General features: G+C 42.9%; 1 protein-coding gene across 1 annotated transcript in view; it reads left to right on the plus strand.

The window, feature by feature from the left end:
* The first annotated feature begins 15,187 nt into the window (after positions 1 to 15,187).
* RALB (RAS like proto-oncogene B) overlaps positions 15,188 to 15,602 on the plus strand; it is a 77,743-nt gene continuing 77,328 nt past the window's right edge. Inside the window, exon 1 of the mRNA XM_045032046.1 lies at positions 15,188 to 15,205. The gene's annotated coding sequence lies outside the window, so the exon portion shown is untranslated. The remainder of the gene's footprint in view (positions 15,206 to 15,602) is intronic.

Below are 15,602 nucleotides of genomic sequence, written 5' to 3' on the forward strand. Positions count from 1 at the left end.
CCAGAGCCCATACCCCCTCCCACACCTCAGCCCGGATCCCCCTCCCACACTCTGAACCCCTCGGCCCCAACCTGAGTCCCCCAGCCCCATCCCGGAGCTCTCACCCCCTCCTGCACCCCAACACCATGCCCCAGCCCGGTGAAAATGAGCGAAGGTGAGGGAGAGCGAGTGATGGACGAAGGGGGGATGGAGTGAGGGGGCGGGGCCTGGGGGCAGGGAGTGGGGCAAGGGTGTTTGGTTTTCTGCAATTAGAAAGTTGGCAACCCTACTTTTGAAGCTGACGTGGAAGGCTTTATTAAAGGCAGACATTCCTGCATGTATACATGTAACTCCCCACCACCTAGTCAGAAGCTGGAAGCTCCTGGGCAATCAGTAGTGAGTTCTGTCAGGGGTACAAAACCGGCAGCCAGGTTGAGCACTGGTCCGATCCAGCCCAGCTTGCGTGGAGAAGATAGGAGCTGCCAGGGGTAACCCAGACTGATTTGAGAAGTGGATCTCAATCTGTAATTTTACAAATTAGTTGGACATCATTGGTCTGCAGCGGTTCTATGTTAAAGTGTTTGTACCGTCCTTAATCCCGAGAAGGAAAATAAGTATTTTTTTATATAGCTGTGGATTATAGTTAAGGGGATAGGGGAGTTTGCTACTTGCCTAAAAGGCTGCTACCTTGTTCTGGTTATTCCAAGAAGTATGCTTAGAATTAAGTAAGAAGGGCAATTACCTTTGTGTGACTATATCTGTGGTTGAGCTGCAAGGTATAGCCCTGTGCCAGGGCTAGTAGAGCACCAGACAGATCTAGCCCATTCCTGCCGGGAGAAGATAGAGCTGCCATGGGTAATCCAGACTGATCTGTGGGTTGGATCGCAGCAGTTTCCTGTAATTTTACAGAATTCGGTGGAACTGAGACAGGGAAAACACCATAAAGAAGCAATTACAGACTAGAAGCCAAATGTCTTCGGGAGGTGTACTACATCACTGAACCAGAGACTGTGTGTGAGCATAACAGCTACAGTCAGTGTAAAGGTTTTTTTTTTCCTTCTTTGAAGTTGCATACATCCTTAATTATGTGGCTGCCAAAACAACTGGTTATGCAGAACAGCTAAATGTTTTATTTAATTGTCAGTATAATACCCAGTGTGGGACTATGTGAAAGCAGAATCTCTCTGATTGTCAGAAATGCCAATCCTGATGTTGATTTTGTATGGTGTTATATTAAGGGTTTAGGGCCTGTGTTATATTCTTTATTTTAAAGGAAAAATAACAAATCTTTAGTTAGTGATGTTAGTCTAACTAGGGTACATTGTAACTGCTGTGGTGTAACGGTTGATCTTTGGCATGTTATTCATAAAAGAAATTTGAAATTATTACTTCTGAATGGGTAACTGTCTTAGGGTAAAGACTGATACTGGATTCCTAGGAAGAGAGAGAAAATGAATCCTATTATAATTTCCACTTCTAGTATTTGGAAAGGATCCTACAAAAAATCCTTGTAATCTCTTGCAAGGATAGAAATTCTTGGTCTGTGCAAATACTTGAAGTCAGAGAGAAGAACTCTGTAGCATAGAATTGGTAAGTAAATTGACTTACCTCCCTTCTAATAGGTTACAGTAGTTTTGCTTCATTGTGTGTCTCCATTGTCACTCCCGCACAAGGCAATTTGGAAAGCATTTTATGATACTGGTCTGACAGATAAGGAAAATGGGGTTCGCAAACCTGCCTGCCTGCTTCAGCTATTTCCTTCCCCGTCCCAGCAAAGACTATCTCAGGTGATTTTCAAACTTTTCCTTACTGTGACCTTACGTTAAAAATTTAGGAAACCCCTTCCTGTTTAGCTATAAAGAAAAGGAGGGTGGTCTCAATCCGCTGGTCATGACCCCGGGTTGAGATCTAGCCAGACTTTGCAACTAACTACGCACCCTAGCACCCTCCCTTCTGTTCATTCAAATTGTTCAGTAAAACACACATGAGCTAAGTCCAGTTCTGCTGCTCCTCGCCTATGCAGACAAACCGGCATGTCCTTTGTCATGCCCCACACTCTAGACTGGTGGTTCTTGACATGTTCTAGTCTACACAGTTTTCCAAAGGGCTGGAAAAATCTTCCTACTCTTCACCATGCACTACAGGAACTGACATATCTGAAAGGAACTGTAGAATATGAGGTGACTTTTTTATGGCCATCTTGAGGGTTGCAGATCAAAACATGAAGGGTACCGGGCCAAGAGGGTGTAGCAATATTATTGCTAAACCTACCATCTGTGTGTGTGTCTCTCTCTCTTTGTTTCACTCTAGAATGTCGCCCCAGAACCTTCACCTGACCCTCTGCCTGGCTTCCTGCTATTGGTTCAAAACAACAAACCGTTCCTTACACAGAGGGAATTCTGAGGCCATTTGATAACATGAGGGAAGCCCTCAACTCAGCATTCATGGAGGACTCCTGACTCTGGCCAAATGCCCACTGACTTTAGTGGCAGCAGCAGCAGTCCCTTAGGCAAGATGCTAAAGCAGAAGCCCCCTCAGAAGGTATTAGCAATATGACCATGCATGTGAGGGGATACTACATGGCCCCAGTGGATAGAGGACTGGACTGGACTGAGACTCAAGAGACCTGTCCAGGCTCTGCCACTGGCCTGCTGAGTGACCTTGGGTGAGCCATTTGCCTCGCTCTGTGCCCCAGTTTCTCCATCATAAAAATGAGGATATGATACTGATGTCTTTTGTAAGCGCTTTGAGATCTAATGATGAAAATTGCTGTATGATAACTAGGCTTTTCTTGCTATTGATGAATCAGTATTTATTTTTACCATTTCTTAAACACTTTATTTAAATAAGACTAAATGATAGTTACAGTCATCTTGATGGAATGCTACATTGCCCTCACTAGAAACAGAAGGCGACCGTTAAATCGGTCCAGTTACGTACCACGTCACTGTGGGAGTTGAGCACCTCTGCTATTCTGTATGGGCTGAGCCAAGTGTCCTGAACTGATGCACTACTGACTGACAGGCCTTTTTGTGGACTCTGTAAAGATTCTGTCTCTCTCACCCTCAAAGTTGGGCCTCTATGCAGCAAGATTTTATTTTTATTTCTAAACATTAAGCATTAGCTGGGTTTAGAAGATCATAATCACCGAGTAGCATTTCAGGCAGAGTATCTATTGGGTTTCCAGGAAATGGGGCGGGCGAGCCCGCCCCATGCTAACGGAACCCCCCCCAGCCTAAGGGGAGGTGCCACAGAGCCTCAGAAACCCACTAATTGCGGGGGACAACTAATAAAAGAACAGGGACAGGAGTGCGGTCAAAGGGTCATAAGAAGGGAGCCTGACGGTGACACCGAGCAGAGAACCCCGGACAGCGCCCACTGCTCCTCGAGCTTGGTTTTCTCTATCACCCATCTGTGCTCCAAAGCTCCTTCTGAAAAAAACATTAACCCTGTCTCTGCTGCTAGCCACTGCAGTCTCTCAGCTGCAACAGAATATCTGCATTTCAGAAGAGATGTCACATGGGGCAGCAGTTTGGTCCAGTATTTAAGGGCTTAGTCTAATAAACTCATCTAGACAAGGGATACTCACCTGCAGGACTGGGGCTTTCTTAGGCAGATGTAATGTAGTTAGTTACAATTCTTCCGATCAAACATTAAATTGTCTTTGGAATTAGTGTAATAGATTTTATTTTTTTAAGCATGAGACTAAATGTGATTTTTCTGAAGTTTTGAAAAAATCATGGGTTTCACTGTGGTTTGCATGAGCTTAGCTTGAGTCTGAGCCCCCCATTAGTAATGTCTGCGTTGATTTAAAAAAAGTTTTAATTTTTTTTACTGTAATAGGCGCACACAGTCCCAGGAAATGTACAAAGAGCTAACCTATTGATCATACTGTGCAGTAAATCAAATTGATTATACTATGCTATCAGGCTTAGGTCAGATTGTATTAATTTTAGTCCAGAGAAACTAAACCAATTTTCAGTGTTGAAAGTACTTGTTCTTCCGTGGAGAATGTATTTTTTTTAACCCTCCCAGCATTTTAGAGAGGTTTGGATATGAGAATTTAGTTTCGATCTAACTCTAGTTAAAATACGATCAAACAATTTTAGTGTAATTGGGTGCATAATTTGGCATCCTCTAGAACAGAGTAAAATGTGATGCTGAGAAATCTGGGGCCCTGCCAGTCATGAGAAACATACAAGTGCTCAAACACAACCAGCTAAATTCCTCTCTCAGAATATGATCCTGCTCCCACTGAATTCTGGCAAAAATGCCATCATTTTGAAGCCGGTGGCAGCAGGGTGGGATCCTTATCTGCTGGGTTCCAAACTGAATTATTATCAGTGCAGAAAATAAAATAGGTTTTACATAGATGTAAGACTCCCCTTTCACCAGCTTTTTCTAGCTACTGAGAGGGTCCACTGCAGAAGCTTTTGGTCTCTGGGAGGCAACTCTCTGCCCTACAAGGATTATCTGCAGCTCTGACCTCAGAACCGCAGGTAATTGAATTCCAGTTCAAACTAAGATGAATGTGGAACACTAATAGGAACGCTGCACAAAATGATTTAATCAGTGTGCAATCAGGCCAAACAAATCCATGAATCATTTTAATGCAGCTGTACTGCATGAGATGCCGATAACTACAAAGGGAAGCATTACAGACTGGAGAGAAAAATTTAAGTGGCTCATTACCTTCCACATCAAATGAGTGGCTATTACCAGAATTGTTTTGAAGCTGGGCAAACTTACTTTAATAGACCAAATTCACATTGAAGGAGGAACTCTGTTGTCTCAAATGGAGTTCCAACAGGGAGGAACTGGAACCAATGGCCCTCTGTTGTACCCTGTGGTGGTACTTAATAGAAGTTTGCAAATCGAGTAGTTGGGCATGTAAATGGGTGCAGAGTGCCATTCTTTGTCACAATTTAGCATTCATGCGCAAGTGCAGAAGAAAAATTTGCACCTGCAGTAATGGAGGCCCTTAATTTTTAAAATGTAGGGCAATAACTTTAACAGGGAAGGATGGGTAATTAAGAGAAACGTTACGTTTTCTCTTGCCCTCTGAAATGTCAGCTATTTAAAGGGGAATTTGCACCGACTTTTTTGAGGTTTTCACGTTTTCAGATAAATGTTTCTTCACATTTGTTTTCTGGCCAGCACTAGAAGCAGAAAGATCAGGGGTCTCATACCCGGGCTTGTTCTCGTGGGGCTTCCAGCCCAGTTTTGCAGACCAAATAAATTCAGATTATTCTCAGAACAGCATTTATACATCAGGATAACAATTCCACTGAATCCAAACTCTGAGCCTTTTGCTTCACCCATTTCTAATCTTCATAGTTATTTTTAAACAAACAGAAAATTTTAATTTTGTGTCTAAGCCACTTCATTATGGAAAAATTACTAAAAACAGTTACCTTTGCCCAAGATGATCATCTTGACCCAGGCAGTAGATGCCCAGATTAGTTCTGATTGCCAGCTTTAAAGAGCAATCTTTGGCTACTGATAACTTCCCTTGGGACGATTTCTGTAATCCACATTTTGGAATAGCCGCTGAATGGCACTGTTGTGCTATAGAGTATACAATTGCATGTGATTTTATTTGGCTGTAAATATAGAGTTCCTTTAAAGACAAAAGACCAACTTCATCTTTTGTATACATCATAAATTTGAAGTAATTTAATTGAAGGCAGTGATGTTATTTTAGATTTACACCAGTGTACTAAGAGCAGAATTTGAACCAGATGATGGAAAGCAATATTTTGGATTTTTTGTCAGTAATGTTTATAGAAACAAAATATGTGCACCTTAAATATATACAGCAGTCATAGAAATAGGTGCAAAAGACAGAGAACATCCAGTCCCAACTCCACCCATAGTGATAAATGCTAATCCTTACAGTGAATCTAATAATCTCACCAAGATGAGGCTGGAACTCGCAAACATATTTTTAGGTAATCACAATTGTTTATCCTTTAGACCACTGGAGCTATGAAATCAATTACATACAGCATTCTATTACCAAAAAAAAAAAAAATCTTTTCTATGGCTGGTTGAAAAGCAAGAAACTATTTTCACAACAAAAAAAAAATCAAATTTTTGAAGTTTTTTCATGAGAAGTGTTTAAAACAGACTCATCTTTCTTTTTTTAAATCATTATTTGAATTTTTTATGGAAAACGTTAATGAAGTTTTACATTTACCAATGAAAATTTGTGATAATGTTTTTGATTAAGAAATTGAAAAGTGGCATGTTTTTCACCCAAAATGTGTGGGTTTTTTTTCCACAGAGATTTCATTTTCAAATGAGAGGTGAATTTCTGATTAAACTTTTAATTCAAAAATCTTTGACCAGCTTTGATCTCTAGTAGTGTGAAAAATAGAATCATGTATATAACAATGTTTTGTTCATGTGAACCTATTCTGATTAACACACCCTGCATGTGTACTGTATCAGTATGGGATATGGAAGTGTGTCAGAGATGTTCTGTAGATATATTTGAAGAACAGGGAAGTAACATTACGCCATGTTATGATTCTTTTCCTTTTCTTGTGGTGGTGGTGAGCAGGGTGGTGGGATTCCTTTCAATCTTATAAGCATGGCTGCCCTCCTCTGCTAACCAGTCCATATGACACCCTGAAGATCACGGATGGCTGAATCAGTCCAGGAACTCCTTCACCATACTCACCGAAAAAAACTTGTTTTTGTTTCATTTTACAGCTGTTTCTTGACTTCTGAGTTGAAGAGCCCAAGCACTGTGTGAGAGGTTGTTTTCGTGATCTTTCTGCCTACCAGTAGCAGAAAGTATGGTAAATCTCAGAAGTCTGTTGTGCTGATCCAAGAATTTGGGTTCTGTTCCTGGATATCACTGATTTACTGCCATTTTTCTGTTCCTCTGCTTATCTATTTGTAGAATGAGTATAGGTTTGATAATATTTGCAAACCTCATGAGTTCTATGGTGCTTGATTATTTAATGTCTGTAAGTGCTGCATGTGTATAGAAGCACAGAACTTGTAGCCCCTTAAAGCCAGCTTCGGTTTCCTCCTGATCCTGGGCTGCTTTGGGGATCAGAATGGCCCCTGCATAATTTAGAGCAGCTCTGGGAGATTTGCGTGGACTGCATATGAATAGCTCTGCATCTTGGATGTACTTAGCTTCCAATGCTTACGCCATTCTAGGACCCTGCTCCAAACACTCCCCTTAGATTCCTGCAGTCCCACCCCTTACATTGGGGCTTACAGGGTTGGGAGGCTCATAGGGCAATCTGCAGCTGACTTACCCAGTGACTCTGCCAGGGGACTTCTCCTCTCCTCCAGCTCATCAAGGGGCTCTTACAGCTCTTTACACTGTTTCCACCACCACCTGAATAACTGGTAGTGAACTCATTTTTATTACTTCTTTACAGTAGCATCCTGATTTCAGCTAAGGCCTCTTTGTGCTAGGCCCTGTACATACACATAGCTAGAGACATTCACTGCCCTGAAGAGTTTACAAGCTAAATAGATAAGGCAGGTAAAGGAGGTGGTGGTATCCTCATTGTACAGATGGGGAATTGAGGGCAAATGAATTACAAGTTAAAGTAGAAGACTTTGAGTCAGGGTTCCTGCTTTGTATTCCCAGAACTGATGCTTACTCTGTAGGCTTTTCTACTCTAGGCCTTTCTCCACTGCTACAATTTCCCATTATTGCTATCATCAGTTGAGTTCCAGATGGTAGCACTTTTGGGAGCAATAGTGTACACAATGTGCCAGCAGCCCCTGGCTCTCCAATCATTGTGTCTTCTAGACCTACTCTGAGAAGGGTTAGAAAACACAGTGATTAATACCCTGGCACCTACCCTACGCTAGTTCTCCCACCATCCCACATTTAAGGCCAAATCCAAAACCCACTGATGCCAATGGGAGTCTTTCCATTGACTTCAGTGGGCTTTGAATCAGGTTGTTTATTCCTGCTGATGTAAGAGGAAGTACCATTGGGCTCTAAATCTCCTGTCTTCCTGCACTCATCAGTATTCTTCCTAGTGCTCAATAAGCCAGCTCAGATGAGTTTTCAGACTCTTTGGCCTATAGTTAACTGTTTTGTTTCCCTTGGAAATATATTTACATTACATAGCAGCTTCACTCCACTTCTTCTTACTATTATTGTTTGCCATCTTCTTCATAGGAAGCTGACAAACGGAGAGAGCAGAATGACCTGTTGATGAACTGCTTTAACTCTGCACCAGAGCTGGCAGGAAAAAGGCTGGTTTAGCTCAGTGTTTTGGGAATGGAAAAAACAGATGGGCCTTGGTCACATTTTACAGATGTTGTTCCAGTTTGCACTGAAAATTACAAAATGTGGATCCCAGGAGTTTATACATTTCCAAGGTATTCTAGGAATGGGAAAGTGGAAATTTCTTGCTGTAGTGCTCAAGGCTTCAGCAGTGCCATGCATTTCACTCTTTTTTGTTGTTTTCATATGGTGCCTCTACAGCTTTAACACACCTACAACTGATTCATTTGTCCAGTGCAGTTCATACACCAGAGGTACATGTGCTGGTGCCTAGATACTACAGCATGGCTACATTAGATTAAATAGTCATGTGGTTATGGTGCTGGAGTGGGACTCAGGCGATCTGGATTCAGTTCTTAGCTCTGCCACAAACTGTTTGTGTGACCTTGTGCAAATCACTTAGTTTTTTTGGTCCTCAGTTCCCTGGTATCTTTGTAGCTCTGGGGGACCAGCAGTATTGAAGGGGTAGAATCCCTTGTTTGTTCTATGAGGTGTGGCGGCAAACCCAATCTCCCAGGAACAGTCTGGGGAAAATGGGGCAAAAGAATGCTTATCGTCTTCTCCTGAGTATTTTGGTCAGAGTAGTAGGCTACTGAGGCCCTGATTCTATAACAGGAATCCCTCAAGCAGACCCCTGCACCCATGTGGAATCCTATTGATTCCATACAGGCACAGAGATCCCTCTGTACACATGTAGTTGCAGGATCAGGCCCTGAGTTTGTTCAGTGTTACTGAAAAGCCAGTGTGATTGGGGGGGAGGGTAGCATTTGTCTGGGTTTTTTGTTTTTGTTTTTTTTTAAGCTGTGATCTTTTCCTTCCTGATCCATTCATGTCAAAGCAGGGAGGAAGTGGCTCCTAATCTGGGAAAGAATTTCCGAAATGGAAGCAGAGACACAGCATTTTACATAGCAGGGCCCTGGAAAATGCTGATGGGTTTGGCTGTAAATTTCCTAAAGAAGGTCAGGTGTGCATGCAAAGAGGAAGCTTGCTGAATGCAGATAGAGTGCTGGAAGGGAAAAGGGAGTCAGGCTGCCTGTTGGCAGCTGCAAGGAGTTTCCTGACCCTGCTTGTTTACTTGCTGAGAGTTTGATCCCTTTTGAATGAAATCCCTGTAAAGTCTTTTCCCCAGGGAATAAAGGGGTTGGCTTGATTATTGGTTATTTAATGTCTTTGGGACAGATTCTCTTCTCAGTAATATCAGAGTAACTCCATTGACTTCAATGGTGTTGTTTCTATCCTCCACCAGTGTGAGTGGTCAGAGCCCTTCATTCTTGGCCCGCGAGATGTAACTACTTCAGATTTGTATTGGTACGGCCAATACACTGCCCCATTCAAGATCATGGTTACAATATATGCTTTAATTAAATAAGACCTGCTCTGCCTCTCACAGGGTAGTGTGAGTATTAGCTCCTGATTGGTGCGCAGCACTTTAAGCTCCTCTGAAGTCAGATACTATATACATACAGAGTATTATTATCAGTGAGTGCTTTGGAATGGGATAGTTGAGTTACTGAGGGTTTTTTGGTGAATGTTGTCTTCGCTTGCACTAAATTGCCCTGAGTGTGCCAAACACTACAGCAGCCCACCCTACGTTCTGTTTTTCTCTGCTGCCTCCTTTTCTGAGCTAGCTAATATCTTCTCAATGCCCAGATAGTCTCTGTGCACCTCATCTACTGGCACAGTATCAGCATGGTCTCCGATGGTAATTGGTTGTCTGGGAGTGAACCTCGGCTGTTAACTTTGTCTGGGGCTCAAGACTAGTGCCCCAAAATACATGGTGGGTTGAAACTACCCTCCCTCTCAGCACTGAGGGCATGACAGGAGTTGTGGTCTAGGGTTTCAGCAAGGCATGTTGACTATTTTAACAGTATTGGATAAATTCAGAACTGAACAGCTGTATGTCATAGTGCCTATACTGTTAGAAGTTAGTGGAGATTCTCCTTTAGCAAAAGTGCTTTTGGAGCAGTAGGCTGTAAATTATGTAGTCATTGCGGTCATCATGAGTTCTGAGGGGCCACGGTGTGTGGTACAGTGACATCCTAGGTGTCCATGGATTTGATACAATACCATGCCAAAAATAAATACATTAAAAGGAAATTACAGTGAAAGGAGTTTCCAGACGGGCTTTTCTTTTGTGGCCTCTCACTTGCGGTTTCTTTACCCTCTGTGCACAGAAATTACAAAATCCTCTTTCTGACTGGCAGAACAACTGCGAAACTACAGTTACCAGTACAGGGAGAAGTCGGATTGGGTTTGCTTTAATTGTGAGGTAATCAAATTATTTCAACTAAAGAGACTTGGGGAATGCCTTTTGGCAAAACCAGTGCAGCAGTGGCCATGTTAGTTAGTTGATGTGGGCCATACGGTTAACGGTCGGAAAGGCAACCTGGTCTTATAACTGACCACAGGGTTAGGAGCTAAGGAACTCCTGAAATCTGTACCTGGCTTGGCCTCTGCATGGCCCTGCCTACCTAGGGCCAGACGATTGATTACTTAGGGCAGCACAAAGTGAATTTAAAGCTGCTGCAGATTTGGCCCAGAGAATTTTCCCCTGTGTAAAGGGAATATCCATTGATGGCAAGCTGACCACAGAATTAGGAGCTAAAAATACCTGACACTCTTTTACCAACTGCTTCCTCCACTCCTGTGGTAAGGGCAAAGAGGGGATTTGATGGAAGCAGGCTAAGGGCATGTCTGGGATGGGCGCGAGTGGGACCGGGGAGTGGAGGAGCAGAGCTCCACTACACCTGATTCTCTGCAGGCATAGACTCCATTAGAGCAGAGGGGCTAGTCTAATTTTCACTGCTGTAACTTCCAGTGGGGCTGGGCCAGCAAGGATCAGGTAGCTATAACCAACTCCTTGAGGCTCCCACTCACCCTGCAATAAATTGCAGCTCGGACAATGTGGAGAATTGGGGGCCTTAACCTTTTACGATAGATTCACTGAACCTGGCACAGGAAGGTGTAAGTTACACCTCTTGGACCAACCTCCCACCTTGTTCTGGAGGGTGGGGCAGAAGATTCATCCCAAAGACGGGGACAGGTTGGGTAGCTGCTGCCTGCCCTCCACTGGGATTTCTATGGGGTGGGGGCATCTTTAAAATCCCCTGGGGGCTTCACTGAGGTAATGCCAGCATGGCCCAGTTCTGCAACAAATCTGACCTCCTCTCCCTCCCCATGGTGGTAGAAGGAAAGGTTCGGTGCTCTCTCCAGCTTCAGGCTTTCTTCCATCAGAAACTACTCTGCGAAAGTTGGCATGGAGTGTGATATGAATGTAGCCCTTTTTAGCTGTGTTTCTCCATCTGTCAAATAGACACAGTCCTTTCCTACTTCACAAGGGTATTGTGAGGATTAATTAGTTAATGTGTTTATAGCACTAAGTATGATTTATTATTCAAATATCTGTAACCATAGCATTTCCCCCTCCTGCTCTAAACCTCTTGGGATTTGGCTCCAAGAGACCATATGCTCACGGCAGGACGTAAGGCTAAGTCCTCGATGCTATTTTCCGGCATCTGCATCCCACTTAACTTTTTCTGCTGACTCTGTTGCCTCTGGGTTCCTGAAAGTAATTGTAACACAGTCACACTGAATTCTCCGGAGTGCAGAAATAGCAAGTAAAGGCAGAGGATTACTTTTCCAATTTATGCTTTTTTGTTTGTTGGTTTCAGTGTTGGGAAATTAACACCATCTCCCATTGCTCACAGCTAAATATTTAGAATTTTCAATTACCGCAGTAACTCATGATGTCATAAAATAACAATCTCAATATATATTTGAAAAGCATGCTTCAACTCCAAGGACTTCAATAGAGTTACTCCTGATTTGCAGAGGAATGAAAGGAGAATCAGATCCTCTGTGTGTATGTGTGCGCGCGCACAAACACGTAGGAATTGCATCTCCAAGTACTGAAATGCAGCTACGTCTGAGGTGGAACACAACAGCTGTTCAATAGTTCACCGCAACTCTTTGCAGTAATTTAAGAACAAAGAACACAGTATGCACTTGAAATTATCTAGAAACCTAAGGAAGTAGAATGAACTTCAGACTTTTGTAAATCAATTTATATGCCAGCCACTGTCAAGAAACTGTAGAGATTTTATTTAGGAATGTGACAGGTACCTAAGCAATAACTAATTTTTACATGGTGGCCATTTTAATTATAGTCCTGTTGCCTCGAGGTGATTTCCTGACGCCATTCGCTGTCTGTCCCCAACTCCTGAGAATCTCCTTCCTTCTCACCTCCATGGAGACTTCCTCCCTCCCATGATCATTTCCCTCTACCTCCTACTCATCATTGCTCTCTCCTGCTGCCCTTCACAACACTAAAGTCTCCTTTCTTCCATTCTCACCAGCTGTGGTTCCCTCTCATGGCCTTCTCCAGCACCTAAGACCCATCACTTCCCAGAGTATCAAGATCAATGTTCACTGTCTGCTAATGAGAGAAGAGACCCTGAATCCAGAAAAGGAAGGCTCTTTTTGTATGAACTGGCCTCAAACACTCTTGAATCACTACATAGGAAGCACCTTCTCACGTACCTGTACTGCCATATAAATAACAACACAATACGTCAAACCCATGCGGTGCCTCAGCGCTTTACAATGAAGGAGTCAGAAGGTTAAATGAAACTCAGCTCCTAAATTAAGGCAAGGTCCAGCTCTTAAGATCAAGGCCCTGGATAGGCAGAGCTCAAGGGACTGAGCCTTTGAGAATCAAAGAAAATTGCAAACATTTAGGGGAAGGAGGCCCTTCTGACAGAGAAAAGAGCACGAGAGCCCCCAAGGAATCCATGCAAGGGACAAGCAGGAATTGGTAGCATAACAAAGGTAGCTTAATAAAAGTGGAGCAGAACTTTACATCGTAGGCTTTATTCTAATCATGTTTATACTGAGGTCAATCAGGTCAAACACACAGAGGTGACAAATCAGTGTGTAACTGAGAACAGAAATGGGCCCAGTTTGTTTGGAGCTACTCTGGGGCAGCTTCTTAAGATAGGAGGTTGCTTAATAAGGGTGTTCTCTTGTAGCGATTTCACCGTACTATTAAAAATCAAGATGGAGGAAAGAGAAACAAAATTTTGTGCATGTTTTTTGTGGAGGGGAACTTCATAGTCTCCAAGAGGGGATGCGGGTGTCTATTGATCTAGGTTCCTACACCATACTCACCACCCTAGTAACGGAGGGCCTGACTTCATCAGATTTGTCTGCCCAATTTCAGATGCCACCAGCCTCCACTGCTCAAAGCCCCCATAGTAACTGGAGATGTTTAACCATCCATTCTGAAGTGGAATCAATTAGAAAAGCCCCAAAATGTGACCATAAAAGCTTTACAACCAAAATGTTTGTGTGTTTCAATTTATTCTGTTGGTTGTTTGCTCTTTTGGGAGGTTTCTTTGGGAATCTTAACATTTGATAAATAAGCATTTTACCAGATGCTGCTGCTGCTATTCGGCTGTAAACTATTATTCTTTATTCTCTTCTTAAATAACATAGACTAGTTCCTGAAAGTGAACAGCTGTGACTTCCACTGGCAAAGAGCACAAGCAGAATAAGAACACTGGCAACTAAGGACTTGTTTAAACACTGGAACTGAAAAAGCAACACTGCTGTACGGATCAGAGTGGAGGGTTTTTCTAACAAATCTGAAATATCCCAAGGACCCAGCTACTGAAATGCCTTGAAAGTCATAAGCCAGGTTCTAAAAATCAACACAGATTGCGACCGAAGGCCAATACAAGAGTACGGAAATAGGAGTTACTGTGTTGTTTGCTGTGGAGGCCCAGTCCTGGTGAGTAGCCTCGATGGTGAATCCTGAATGAGCTGAAGCCAGGAGATCAACTAGAGAGGAAGTCTAGCGAATGGGGAATTGTAAACTTGGAAGGGAGAATTGGAAGGCATGTGCAATGCAGTGACGCAATAGTTGGCCCCAGCAAACAGCATGGAAAACATTTTTATGTGCTTGAAGATTGTGTAATGAAATTATATTGCCTTTTCTTGACTGCTATTTGATGTCATTGTGTAAACAAGGGGTATCCTGACAATGTGAGGGAGAAAAATGGGAGACAGTTAATTTAGAACATCTGCTTTGCTCCAAAGACTTCCTCATTCCTATTTTAAAGAATATAAATGGTAATCTGAGAAACAGACTATAAGGACATGGCCTGGATTATTTTTACAAGGGATTACAATTAGAGATTGTCTTGAGACACAAAGTCTGGAGCTGGATCCAAACCTGCACAAAGTGTGGATCTGAACTTGCACATTGACTTTCAATGAAATTTAGGAACCCAAGTACCTAAGTCACTTCTGAAAATGGGGTTTAGACTCCCCAGTTACTGAGGTACTTTTGAAAATTGTACCCATGGTTTCTTCACTGAAGAATTTAAAAGATAAGGTCCTGGTCCTGCTATTGGATCTATGCAAGTGGACTCTTGTGCCTGCATGAGCTCTGCCGGAGTCAATGGAGCCCTGTGCAAGTACAAGGATCTCCCTGCATGGATCTGATCACAAGATCAGGGCCTACTCCTCATAAAATGATGAATGAGGGCAACAAACAAAAGAAGCAGGAAAGGACAAAGACCTTAGCAACAAGTCCATGATGTTGCTGGGCTGTTGATATCTTAAATATTGTCTTATAAGTAGTCATGTCTGTTTATGTAACTTTTATTGAGAGTGGGAGGAGGGCCGGAGATACTGTCCATCCCGTGGCTCAGAAAAGTTGACATTTCAGTTCTGTTTCCTGGTGTTTAGAACGAGTGTATATCACATCACATCCTGAGCCCTTCCCCTTTCTCCTTGCCCTGTGAAGTACTAGGAGGAGTCCAGCCGCAGTCACTGTGTGAACTGGCCTGGAACACTGTAGCTGATTGTGTGGGGCTGCTTTTGCCACTGACTGCCTGCTTCATGTGTGCTGTCTAAGAAATAGCAGCTAGAAGACTAACAGCCCTTCTGAGCACAGTGAGTATCAGCTAATTAAGCCAACAATTTCTCTAAATCAGAAAGCAGTATCAAGAAACCTGTGTGTGCACCCTGGGACAGTTAAAAAACCCAAAGGACAACACCCCACTTTCACTTTCCATCAGTGAAGCAAACAAGGAACAGCTGAGTTTCCTGATATAGCTGGAGTGAAAAGGGCAGCGGATGGGCTGTCTAGTGTACAGAAATTAGATCATTGGTGGGTGCCAGTGGCAGGGGAGGAACAAGGCATATTCATTGTATGAGGCAATGTAGCACTCGCTACAGAGATATGGGGGGAAAACTACTACTTTGTTTACATGTGACTGTGAATGGAAACTTGACATTGCAATAATGTTGTATGACAAGCAGCTCTTACTTTTGTTGCATCTCCTTTGAC

The sequence above is a fragment of the Mauremys mutica genome, chromosome 10, assembly GCF_020497125.1.
Source record: "Mauremys mutica isolate MM-2020 ecotype Southern chromosome 10, ASM2049712v1, whole genome shotgun sequence".
Classification (NCBI taxonomy): Eukaryota; Metazoa; Chordata; order Testudines; family Geoemydidae; genus Mauremys; species Mauremys mutica.